Source organism: Pteropus medius, unplaced genomic scaffold (assembly GCF_902729225.1).
Source record: "Pteropus medius unplaced genomic scaffold, Ma_sr-lr_union100, whole genome shotgun sequence".
Lineage (NCBI taxonomy): Eukaryota > Metazoa > Chordata > Mammalia > Chiroptera > Pteropodidae > Pteropus > Pteropus medius.
The window spans coordinates 26962816-26973888 of NW_024349802.1; the positions used below are offsets into that span (position 1 = coordinate 26962816).

Genomic DNA, 11073 nt, shown 5'->3' on the forward strand with positions numbered 1-11073 from the left:
GTGGATCCCCGCTTCCCCCAACTGTAAAATGGTCAGGATGACAGGCACCCCTGGAGTGGGGAGGGGAGAGCAGTGCAGTGGTTTAAGAGTATAAAGCTTGCTACCTTGTCCCTGGGTTCAAATCCCAGCCCAGCCACTTATTAGCTGTGTGACCTCAGATTTCTTATCAGAGGGGATAAGAAGGGATACCAGCATCCATTTCAGAGGATGGATTGTGTGAATCAGAAAACTTAACACAAGGAAGTTTGGTAACCAGGACGTGACAGAGTAAGCACTCAATAAATATTTGCTACTATTCTTATCACCACAGTTTTAAGGATAAAATTTTTCAATGTTCATAAGGGCCCTTTTGTTGGCTATACAATCTCATTGTTAGCTATTATTATCACATGGTCTAAAATTGCATCTAAAATTGATTCATTGGTCACCTCTCCCGCTGGCTGAATTTTGGTTGAGCCCAATGAATTGCAAAGGACAAGCTCTCAGTCTGACAGATCATGACTAAATGGAGGCACCTCAATCTCTAATGAAGACAAGAGGTAGGTCAGCTTGCTCAAAAAACAGCCCCACTGATGCAAATGGCTTTTTCCGCATCCATTTCTGGCCTTCCCCTCCTTTGAAGACAGCCCTTGTAACCTCCTTTGCATAACTGAATCTTTAAAAGTTTACAGACCCATAAAAGAAAGCAGCTAAAAGGGAACCACTCAAACGAAACTGTGAGAGTTTCTGAGGTGGAAGACTTAACGTTGATCAGAAACTGAAGCTGAACTTTTGAAACTGTGAAGGGATACTCAGGTGCCGGGTTTTTGTTTTGTTTTGTTTTTGTACTTTGAACATTTCCATTAATGGGGGGGGGGGGGGAAGAGGCAGTGAGGCTTTTCTGGGGCTGGCTCTTCTCTACAGATCTTGAAAAATAACCCTTAGAATAGAATTTATAATTAAATCCCTATAGATTTATATTTCCTCATCAAGGGACTACAAACTAAAAACTCAGTAACAATAAGGAGGATTTCTTAGGGCAGAGATAAAAACTATAGATGTACTGACTGCATCTCATTATACAAACACATATGTGGAAATTTAAGAAGTGGGAACTTCTGAAAGAATGATTGCATTGTATTTGATAGAAATTTGAGAAATTTCTTTGAATTTGAATTCCTAATTCCTGGAAGAGTTGAAACACTTATTTTAAACAAAAAAATCAGCTGGATTTTCTTTCTGAGCGAGGACAAACATAAGCCTTCCTTTGCCCACAGGCAATGTTACCTCCCCACTCCACCCCCTACTTTCGGGGACCAGTTGGAGTAAACACTGGGGCCCAGCCTCTCCAGTGGACGAGAAGTAAGCAAAATGGCCCCTGCCTTGGTGAGGTGATTGCGTGAGCACTCTCAGAGAACACCGGAGAAAACTGGGGACATCGGACTTCACTTACTGCCTTGTCCTCTGCTCAGCCTACAACATCAATTCATAAAAAAACACAAGGTGATTTGTGGATCACTGAAGGGTTATGAATAACTAGAGAAAATTGTCTCAGAGGAGAAAAACATTTAAATACGATGCTTAATGTGAACATTTCCAGAGTCCAAGGGAAAAGAAAAAAAGACTTCAGAAAGGTCCCCACACGGGTAGAGGCTACTTTATGGCTTTGTTCTATCGCCTTGGGTTCACCCGTCATTTCATCTCTCTATTATAGTCATCTCTGTACAAAATCGCTACACTTCCAACCTCCTTAGGAAGGAAAACCTCACCTGCTACCTCAGGAGTTGGTCCTGCCTCAACTTGTGCAGCAAAAGAACAAATAACCCCCAGCGATGCTTTTCCCCCAGTCTGAGTTATGTGGTCTGGAACACACGAGGGAGCGCTTTGGCACCTCAGGTTGCACGCAAATTCTGTTAGTGAGGTCAAGTTATGCCTCTTATTCTTTTTGGATTTCACTGCATGGCTCAGCTGTGAACAAGATTTACATCATCGTAAAAGTATAAATACTAAATGTTGACTCAGCCCCAAATTGTGAAGTAACTATTGGGAAGACAGGAGAGGCTGTTTGTATGGGGGGTGGGGTGGGGCTGGAACCTGGAGGGGAAGGTAAGGTGTAACTATGCTACATCCTCACCTTCTGCAATAGAAAGGAACAAAATAATATCTGAAATGGAAAAATCAAGAATAACAATATTAACATACTACTAGAAATATAAGTATAAAGACAAAAAGAAATAGCTAGAAGATTTGAAAGTGTTTGCCTGTTGAGAGCAGTATGTAAAGATAGGGAGGGTGTGTTAGGAGACTGCTGTGTTTCATCATTAATTAATATTTAATTTAAAAGTAAATAAATGTGTGCTTCTGAAACAAAAATAAATTAAAAACAAGGCCATCCCCTTCTCTCAAAGGTCAGCTTTGAAGTTACCCCTTGTCTTTCTTCTGGGCCACATCAAATTCATAGACAGGGTGTGTGCTCTACTTCTCCCCAAAGTTACTTAGGGGAAACAGGGATAAGTGGGTTTGGTCACGCTGTTGGGGGTTATCCATTACTGGTGGCTCATTATAACATCTTAGCAGTAGAACACAGTGATGAACATAACTTGTCACCATTTGTCTTTTATGAGCTGCCATCCATTATGGCCTGAAGAACGGTGACTTTGTTTATAACAAAATATAGTATGAAGTCAGTGCAATATCAGGAACTTCCTAGCAAGGGGAATGGAGACGAGTACTCTGAAATACTTCTCCCACCCGCGGAGTATTTTCTAGGGAAAGCCCAGCAGGGGTGTCTGGAAGGGATACCTGCCTGCCATGGGTGGGAGACTAGACCAGCCGCCCTCCCCATTCTGTCCAATGCTAAGAGATTAAGTCGCTCTAGAAAAAAGTTTTTGACTTTGTTAATTGTGCTGCTGCATTCACAATCCTTTTATCCACAGTATGAAAATTCATTGAGGATTCAGTGCCAGCTTTCCGCCCACACCCTTCTCACAGGTACAGGACACTTGTCAACTATAAAACTGGAAGCCACTACCCAGTATATATTTATTTTATACTCTATTTGTCATTGTTACTGCCTATTACAAAAAAAACAAAAGAAAAGTACCAATGTCACTCAAAACCGATAATAAATCTGCCTAGTTTGGCATTACTATCATTGCAAAAGTCTTTTGATGTACTGGAGTTCCCTGTTAACGCAGGAAATGGCCCAGCTCTGAACTCACTGAGGAAGCACAAAAAGTCAAAGACAAGTTTTTGAGTAAGTGCAGCATGTCTGAGCTGTTCGTATAACCTTTGAAATACATGAATCAGCTATCTCAGTGAAAAGCCAAGATTAATTACAGGGTGTGGAGCCAAGAGTTAGACCTTGGTTCCAAGCCCAGCTCCATCACACGAGCTGTACAACCTTGGGCAAGTTATTTAATCCCTCTGGGTGTCGGTTTCCTCCTCTCTAAAATGGGTTCGATATCTGGAGCAGTTAGGATGCTTTCGGTGCAGCAGAAAATCCAACCGAACTGGCTTCGATAGTAAGGAAATGTATGGGTTCATCTACCTGGAAGTCTATAAATTGTGAGGTTTGAAGACCTCACATGGATGTCTTCAAGGACACAGGTTCTTTCTGACTCTATGCTGCTGCCCACAGCATTGGCTTCATTCTCATGGGGTTCCCTTCAGGGTCACAGGATGAGAGCCAGAAGCAATCAGGTTTTCTTGCCAGAAGCAATTCTGGTTTTCTTATTTACATCAAGCTGAAGACAGAAACTAGTTTTGCCTGTGGCTTTCTCTTTAGCCCAAGGGGTGGGGTGGGATGATTCAGAAGCCCCAATAACTTTCCCCCCGAATCTCAGGGAGCCAGATTGGTCATAAATTTATTTCTGACCCAATCGCTGCTAAGGGGACGAGATTACTCTGATTGACTGAGGTTAACCAGAACTGCCCAGATCTGACATTCACATCTCAAACCCTACAGCTGCCACACAACAGAGAGGACTGGAGTAGCCAGAGGGAGGAAAGCCCCAATGCCTGTAACATCTATGTCCCATACAAGGTCACTGGGAAGAGTAAACAAGAGGACACCTGGTATGGTGGGCGATGAGTTTCAGTCCTCTGAAGAAAATTAAATACTTTTCTGGGAGGGAGAAAATGAACTAACCATATCATTTGTATGGTATGTCTCGCCAGGTTGGGCTCTTAGAAAGCATTCCAATCACCTCAGTGGAGACACTAAAACTTGACTGCCCAGAGTTCTGGGAAGCTGCTGTTAGAGGCACAGTGGAATCCAGGCTGAACTGCCCAACAGAGTCTGCCTGGAACTGAAATGCCAGCATTAGGGTCTTCCCCTGAGGCTCAGTGTCAGGACTCTGTGGTAGGCACATAATAGTGGTATCTGACCCAACTTCTTTCTAAGACACTGTGCAGGCGTGGCCACATGCCCCAGCTCTGCTTAATGAGACATAAGAGGAGGCTGCTCCTCTTATGTGGGGCTCCCAGGAAGGTTTTTGTTTTAATAGAGATGCTGCCACACTCTTGCTGATTGCAGATGTGATGGCTGCAATTATCTCTAGGCCAAGATGGCATATCCAAGGTACAGGAGTGACACCTGCCCTGATGCCAGCAGATGCCTACCTAATTCAAACCATTATTGGATTAAGCCATAGTGATGGTCATGAAATTGCACCACTCACATCTCCTGCTGCAGGGAGCATAATGGGAGGCTCTGCTGCTTCTCCACTGGATCCATCACTCCATCACTTCTGTGCGAGGCCACATGTCCCACAGGCTCTTCCTGGCCAGCAACTGAGCATGACCAGGGAGCCAGCGTAGGCTCTTTCTTGAGAGAAATGGGCATCCTCTAGTGGGCAACGTTGGGTCAAAGGCTCTCCCCATCAACCTACCAAAACTTTTTGAAGCTGCACTGCAGTCTGAGACTTTCCACTCCTCTTCCTACCTGCTCCCTCTTTTCTTCATAGACTTCAGACCCGTATCATGCCTTCCCTGGCCCCCTCCTCTTTAACCTCTACCAGCAGTGCTCCACTGAATCTCTGTACATCAACTTCTGTCTTGGCATCTGCCTCTCAGAAGACCCAAACGAATGCAGCACACCTGCTTTACACGCAGGTCCTGGGTTGGGCCCCAGGTGGAGCCACGGGTCATACCCCGGGTGCTCCAGGCCCCAGGTGCACACTGTGAGCGTGTGGGAGCAGACGCCCCGCCTTCAGAGATCCAGTTCTTAAGGGGAAACAGCAACATCCGTAGGTCAGGGGTGGAAACCCGTGGGGTGAGGGGGGGCGTGGGATGAAGGTGGGGGGATCACAGCCTCTGAAGCATGTGAGAAACAGATCCATAAGTCAGTCCAGGATCAAAACATCCCACTTTTACTGAAAAAGCTGGACCTGAAGCCCAAACGGTTGCCCCACAGCTTCCCACTGAATTGATATTACTCATTTAAGCTCACTCAGAACAGCTGGAGGACTTCAGGCTCCACCCTCCCCACCTCTGTTACTCCTAATCTCCCACCCTCACCCTCCAGGACAGGGCCTGCCCCGCAGGAAGAGAGCCTTGCAGGCGACACCAAGAGAAAGGGCCCAGGGAGGGGAAGACAATGCTCCGCAGCAGTGACCTTTTTCTGTTGTTGTTACTTAAAAAAAAATTTTACAGCTTTATTGAAATATAATAGACAATTAGTTGCTCATATTTACAGTGTACAATGCTTTTTTTTTCAATTCTAGTTGGTAGACAATGTATCAGTTTCAGTCGCACAGCTGTGTTTAAGGTTGACTGCATCGCGCAGAACAATGTGCCTCTTGCCACCTCCTTGATCAGCTGGACCACGCCCACTCCTCTCCCCCAGGGTGGATCCAGGGGGAGACGCAGGGGAAACTTCTCCAGGCCTCGGGGCAGAGATGCCTGTTTCATGAGCTGGCAGGATTGAGGGGAAGGAGATGGGAGAGGATGCACCCTCCTTCACAGCTGTATCTGTGTAATCAATACGTTAGATGCAAAATGTGCGAGAGACAGAAATGACCAGGGCTCACTCTGCCCTCAAGTAGCCACCAGTTCAGTGGTGCTGAAAAGACTGGCTTCGGAATGAGGCCAATGACAGACAAGTCCTGACTTTATGGGTGGTGCAGACACAGTGCCCGAGGCTCTGGTTCTGGGCACAGAGATACTGCTGGCTCCGCTGGCTGTTTCCTGTCCACATTTTGCTGTTGCCTGATTTACTCCCCTGTTGTTTTTAAATAATTTTGTCTATGTGTTTCAAATCCTTTCTGGAACAAAGTATGGGTTATATAGCTAAGCATATAAGCTATTCATGTGAATACGTGTATGGCTTTAGGGTCAAGCTACCTGGGTTCAACAATCAGCTTTGTTATTTCTCACTGTGTGACCTTGCACAAGTCTGTGTCTGTTTCCTCATCTGTAAAATGGACAAATTACCCCACAGTGTAGAGGCCAGGGTTCAGTGAGCTGGCCCGTGAAAGCCCTAGCACAGTGAGCCCCTTGCATATGCTAGTTTTTATTTTCGCAGGCACACCTGGTGCCTATCCCCACCCCCCCCACGGACTCTTGCTGAAGGGAGGAGTGAGGCAGGACTTCCACAAGGTGGCACATAAACAACCAATACTGGTGGACCAATGGAATGTCTTTGCTGAATCTTGGACTAGACTGGCCAGAGAGGAAAAGCCAGTCTGGAGAGCATAATTGGAGGCAGTGAGGGGAAGGTTGGACCAAGGGTATAATTCCAGAAGCAGGAGAGCGCTCCCTCGGGAGCACCTGGAGAGCGGCAGAGTGGAGTTCGGGGGTCATGGAGGTGGTGTGGGTGCGAGAGGAGGTCATTAAGAGAAGGATTTGGGAGCAAAGCGGGAACCAAAGACACTGGGGAGTTCTCTCACACGTCCCAGTTGGGAGGCAGTGCCTCCGGGCCCTAATGAGGTTCAGGCGTGAAAAGCCAGGCATCATATCCAGTTTATAGAACCAGCTGCCCCAAGTGGAGATGAAGTACCCTGCATCCAAGAAAGACAGACTGCAGTTTCTCTGACTGCCGAATTTAACTGGGAAACAGGGAGAATCCTCTTTAAAATATGCAAAGTGCCTTGGAAGAAAGAAAAGCAACCCAGATATCAGCGGTAATTCTGTTGCTAATTTTGTCTCAGGTATTATGTATAAAGAACATGAACAACTGGGAGTGCTGCGAGTTTCTCCAAAGCCTAAAAATTCAATCAAAGCTCCCCCAGCTAGAGCAACCGGCCCCTCTTGTTTGATGTGCACATTATAACGAGATTTTTTGTGCACATTATAACGAGATTTTTCATTACTGTGAAATAGGAATTTACAAGCTGCCAATGCGTATCTAAGAGTTTCAAGTGAGAAGCAACTTGAACACACACGTATACTTTAAGCTATTTCCAATGTCTTCCGGAAATAAAAACACCTATAAAAACTCAGTTTAAGATCACAAAAACCCTTTAAAAGCCCTACCTGGGATATTGGAGGCTTCTATCTTTTCTGGATATGGCCAATTATATAACTTCCTCCACCGTAAATCACAACGAACAGAGTTGAGCAGATGAATCACACTCTTTTAACAGTAATGACAAGACATAAATTACCATAAAGACTTTCAATCCCCCAATTTCAAAGTGCTGCCGTTTGATAGAAAGTGCTTGTCTCCTTTCCTACCTGTTATTCACAAAATGCTGTTTTAGAAACACATGTGCTTTGACAACAGGAATTCAACTGAAAAACAAGTGCCTGTCCTCCAACCAGAAACGTGCAGAACAGGGGCAGCCAGGTCTTCCAATTTTTCAAGAGAAGCTGAAAATATCAATTTCTTTAAAGAGTAAAATTTCCTGATTTTTATTTATTTTTAGGCAAGGCAACCCTTGGTTGACCTCACAGATTGCAAGGACCTTGTCATCTTATAATCCCTTATTTTTTTTATTTTTTACACACCTACGGCATCTGGTCTTCCTGAGTGGTCTCTCATCCAAGTACTAACCAGGCCCGACCCTGCTTAGCTTCCAAAATCAGACAGGATTGGGCTTGTTCAGGGTGGCATGACCATAGACAAAACTTCCTGATTTTTAAATGTTGGCAACTAATTACAATTTCTGTAAGAAGACAGTGGAATCAACCAGACATACCTGGGGCTGAGTGTCCAGTGTGTGACCTCTGTCTGGAGCTTCTGGTTCTTGTATAACTTCCACCTTCCTGTTCCCAGAACCCTGGAGACACGTCATCACCTCCAAACCCTGCTCTGCCGCCTCAGACCTGTAGGCTTCCCAGCGCTCCTCCTGGCTTCTGAGGCCTTCACATTCCTTCCGGGGGTTTTAGTTTTCCTGGCCCCCTCGGTCTCAGGTTTTCCTCCTTTATATTCATTTGCTCGGCTGTCATTACAAAACACCACACACCTGGTGGTTTAAACAAAATAATTTTGTTTTGTTTTGTTTTGCTTTTTTTGTTGCAGTTCCGGAGGCCGCAGTTTCAAGATGAAGGTGTCTTCAGAGCTGTTTTCTCCTTGGCTTGCAGACTCCTCTTGCTGCTTCTTCACATGGTTTTATCCCTCTGTGCATGGGTACCCCCGGCGTATGTGTGTCCTCGTGCCCTTTATTAGAAGGATATCAGTCAGACTGGAGTAGTGCCCACCCTAAAGGCCTCATTTTAATTTAATCACCCTTTTAAAGGCTCCATATGCAAATACAGTCACATTCAGAGGTACTGGCAGTTAGGGCTTCATATGTACCTTGTGGGGTGGCACAATTCTGTCCATAACACTTTCCACCTCAGCCTTGCCCTGATTCTCAATTCTCCCCCAAAGGCGAGGGGATTGAGAATATGGGCACGCCTCACCTATTGAATTTCCAGAGAAGAATGTTTCCAGAAGACCTAAAACCAGATCACTCCCTCACTAAACTTGGACCACTGAACTAACGTCTTCAGAACTGTCTCGAACTCTCAGACAACTTCACACAGCCTTTTCCACTCCACCCGCCTCATCTGTGGGTCTGGTATTTCCAAATGGAAGTCATAAGCCTCCTATTTCATAACTCTGAAGATGGCCACCAACAATCCTTCCCAGTCCTGAATGAGCACATCGCTCCTCCCATCAAGAGCTGTAGCCTCCTTGCCCACCTCTTGAATCTGAATTGACCCTTGTGACTTGTTTCGACTGACAGGATGCAGTGAGGGTGACAGTCATCTTTACAGCTCTTGCAACACCATGGTAATCAGTGTTAAGTTCCAGTGACTTCCACTCTGTCTAAAACACTAATTTGGAAGGAGAGACCTGGATTCAGGCCCTGGTTCTCCTACTCCCTGGCTGTATGACGCTGGTCAAACCAGTAAAGGAGGTCTCAATTTCCTCATACTCAAAATAAGACTATCAATATTCTTACAACAATAATTACTACTACTACTTCCACTACCACTACTGCTAATTACTACTACTTTCTACTTCAAAGGATTGTGTTAAAATAAAGTTTAGAAAAGGAATGTGAAAACCCTAGAAGCTGAAAAATTCAAAAATGATATTATTGTTATTAAAGGTCCTTTTGCCTATCTTGCATTCTCCTTATCATTTCAGGATATAAGTGTTCCTCACTTACACAGGGAAAGGGTCATCCACGAGAAGTTGAGAGACTTTGGTTTTAGTTTATCTCTGCTAGTTATTGACTCTGGGCCTTGGGAAAAATCATTTAATTTTTCTGTGTCTCAGTTTCCTCGGAGGTTATAGTTTTAGCAGTCTATGATTTTCTACAATGCTTTACTTCTAAATGTTTTACAGAATAGCTGCCAGGCATTAGGGACAGCTGCACACTCACCTGTGGCTGAGATGTAAATGGCCATGGAAATTAGACAAAAATTTTAAAATTATATTCAATAAACAATAGTCATATCTACATACCACAATCTTATATAGGTAAAAAAATATTGGAAGCTCCGTGACTGGAAATTTATTAAAGCACACCATTAGAGTTATGTCGATGTTTTAAATAATTAATTCACAACTTATCAAACTCAGGCACTACTATCCCAGAGGAACAAGTATGGCATAGATTATTAAATACTGTGGTGGTGTTTTTCCCAAATCAATATTTCCTAAATATAATTAGTTTTTTAAAAACAGATCTGACACAATAACTGTTTAAGCAGAGAATTATCTTTCTATTTTAAAATGTTACATTTGAGCGCCTTTAGATTTAAAACTGTATTCTTCCTCGAACTGAAACTTCAAAATTGTTGCTGATGCGATGGAATGTCTTAATTCAGTTCTTTGTCTATTGGGCCCTGTTTCTTGGGGAAGAAAATGCATTCTTTTGAGACTATAAAGCTTGCTATGACCCCGCTGTGTTATGAATAATTTGTGCTATCCAGAAACAGTACACGATTTGAGAATACCATTTTAAAGACATCATTTGTTGTCTGACTACCATTTCCTATTTCATACAAAAATTGGAAAATTGGAATAGCAAATCTGTTCTCTTGGGACTTATATCCTCATTTGTTTCATGTCTCCTTCCAACTCGAAAATGCTGTATGTCACATATTCACGGTATAAAATGAAAGTGAGCTACCAGCATGCTGTTTTGATAACTTTGCAGTGGAGGAGGTGGAAATATATGACATCATTTGAAATTTTAAGGGTCACCAAGAGTTTGCATTAAGCAACTGCTGCTTTTAGATATTACTCACAAGTCATTATTTCCCATCCTCTTAGTTCTTATGATATTCTTAGCTCTCAATCCTCCCAAATAAAGTGGTCAAGGGCTCATCTATGCAATTAAATATAGAGGTAAAGAAAAAGTCTCTGTAAGGCAGGCCTTCCAGAATGGTGCAGTAAGGAGCTCAGCAGATCCTCTCTCCAGCAAAATAACAATTTAACTGGTAAAAATGATAACAACAACAACAACAACAATTTAAAGTCTCTGGAAATTGTTTGAAGGCCATATAGTAAATGGAGAAAAGTCATTCACCAAAATCTATTAAACCTTAGAAAGAATGGCAAGAGTCTGTGGCATTTGAACCACATCCTGATTCCTTACCCACTGCACCCCCAGCTCTGAATTATGGAAATGCTACACCGTGCCCTCAGCTCTG

The 11073-nt window shown here is 43.8% G+C and overlaps 1 pseudogene; it reads right to left on the minus strand.

Moving 5' to 3' along the window:
• Positions 1-7926: 7926 nt before the first annotated feature.
• Positions 7927-8045, minus strand: LOC120581797 (uncharacterized; annotated as a pseudogene).
• Between the last annotated feature and the right edge of the window lie 3028 nt (positions 8046-11073).